This window comes from Portunus trituberculatus, chromosome 37 (assembly GCF_017591435.1).
Source record: "Portunus trituberculatus isolate SZX2019 chromosome 37, ASM1759143v1, whole genome shotgun sequence".
Taxonomy (NCBI): Eukaryota; Metazoa; Arthropoda; class Malacostraca; order Decapoda; family Portunidae; genus Portunus; species Portunus trituberculatus.
The window spans coordinates 11,908,163-11,910,662 of NC_059291.1; positions in this window are offsets into that span (position 1 = coordinate 11,908,163).

Here is a 2,500-nt window from a genome sequence, read left to right on the forward strand (position 1 = left end):
AAAGGAAGCTGCAAAGAGTCATGACACCATTTATCATCTTCATCCATGAATTTACCTTTATTCTTTAAGACTCCTTAATAATAGCCTGATTGCTGAGTCCATTCCATCCTCATCAATCAATATGTCTAATCTTCTTTTCAAGCTCCATGATTACTCAGCGCTACCAACCCGATTACTGACTCAGGGGCCGTATTTATAAAACTTTCCTTTATTATTATTTATTGTTACTTATTAGTATCATTTATAAAACTGTTCCTTTAACCCCTTCAGTGCCATGACGCGTTTTAGTATTCATTCTGGTTACTATTTGGTGATTTGATACGGCTTCAGAAACTCATGTGGGGGGATTAAAATAGTGAAGATTGTGGCCATTAATCTTCTGGCCTCCATAGACTCTTCCTAATGTAAGTAAAATCGTCAAATCACATTCAAACTCATGGTAAAAATGCGTCCCAGTACTGAAGGGGTTAATCTACCACGCTACATAAGAACCAATTCCTACCAATCATTTTTTTTTTCAGTCTAACTTAATGAAGCTTGAACCGCGTTGGCTTGAGTAAGAAATAAATAAATCGCAACGGAATTGGCTTATATAATCACGCATTAAATCATGTTAAGGAAAAATAAATATATGTATACCAGTTTCGTTTGGCAGGAAGAGGCGAGTATCATTTTGTACACTTGCTGATTTAATTTTCACCAGTAACGGGGTCATAAAGCGCCCGAGGGAAAAGTAAAAGGCTCGGTTTGTAATACTTGGCTTTCTTTCTTACTTACTTATTCACTTACTGACTCGTACTTACTCTACCTCCAGCGATGATGAGTCGTCAGGAAAACCAGGTTATTGGTGAGTGTTTCCTGAATACGTGCGTGCTTCTCTCTCTCTCTCTCTCTCTCTCTCTCTCTCTCTCTCTCTCTCTCTCTCTCTCTCTCTCTCTCTCTCTCTCTCTCTCTCTCTCTCTCTCTCTCTCTCTCTTCATCAGTTCTAAGTGACCAGTCATTCCTCTCACTCTTTCATCTCATTCTTTCTCCCTCCCTTCATCAAAGTTACTGGTCAGTCATTTCTCTCATTCCGGTTCCCTCTCTTTACTACTCTCTCATGAAAGTTGTCACTAGTCATTCCTCTCACTTCTCTCTCTCTCTCTCTCTCTCTCTCTCTCTCTCTCTCTCGTCTCTCTCTCTCTCTCTCTCTCTCTCGTGTGTTTTTTTTTCTGATTTTGATTTTATGTTGTTTTTTTCTTCTTTTCTCCTTTCTTTTTGGTATATTTGCATCTATCTATATTGTTATTGCTGCATTCTCTCTCTCTCTCTCTCTCTCTCTCTCTCTCTCTCTCTCTCTCTCTCTCTCTCTCTCTCTCTCTCTCTCTCTCTCTCTCTCTCTCTCTCTCTCTCTCTCTCTCTCTCTCTCTCTCTCTCTCTCTCTCTCTCTCTCTCTCCTATCAGTTACCATCGCCGCATCTTTGTTGTGAAAACTGATCCAGGGAGACGGCTCGGGTAAAACTGCAGACTCATCCCGAGTTTCTTTCCATCACTGCTTTTTATAGCGCAGGTCTGGTTTGTTTTCGAGGCGAGGCGAGGCGAGGTGAGACACGGTGGCTAGACGAGGAAGGCGGAAGGGAAGACAGGTTAAATCAAGTTCTTTCTTCAAGTGTACAGTGGTGATTTACTCCTCCCGGACGCATTTGACTGCAGGGGAACGCATCATAGGAGTGGCCAGGTGTCTTTTTGAGGTAGTTGTAGTTGTCGTTGTGAGTGAAATGTTGGAAGACGCAGAAAAGGGAAAAGAAAGTACTGTAGTTTTGACGGTTGATTTGGAAAGTAGCCACTCATTGACTCTCTTCGCGTTTGAAATGAAAAGAAAGTAGATCACATGACATGAAAGGGAAAAAAAGTAATATTGAAAGGTTTACAATATAAATTCATGGCAGCATAAAAACTGTATCCTCACGCAACAATATCCTAATCCCTCTCTCTCTCTCTCTCTCTCTCTCTCTCTCTCTCTCTCTCTCTCTCTCTCTCTCTCTCTCTCTCTCTCTCTCTCTCTCTCTCTCTCTCTTGCCCTGCCTTCCTGATGCGCCACATGAGTAAACAATAAGTAATAAGGGTCGTGGTGGGTGTCGAATGTCGGGAACAACAACGGGCGGGGTCAAGCCAACCTCCCCTTCTCTCTTTCTCTTATCTTCCCTGGGCGGGGTCGCGGTGGACGTGTGACATGAGTTGAAACGTATCCAAAAGGGCATTGGTCTCTGCTCACGTGGTTTAGAATGCCAGCACAATGCACACAATAGATTTTTTTACGCATTTTTTTCTTCAACGGGAATTTAGCAGAGAAAATAACTTGCGATATGTGGTGTTTTTCTTTCCAGGCGCAGTGTTAAGGGTGTTAGCTATTCACAGACTTTGGTGTAATTGACAGTTTTAAAAATGTCGAGGTCTCTGAGAATGTTAAGGAGAGAGAGAGAGAGAGAGAGAGAGAGAGAGAGAGAGAGAGAGAGAGAGA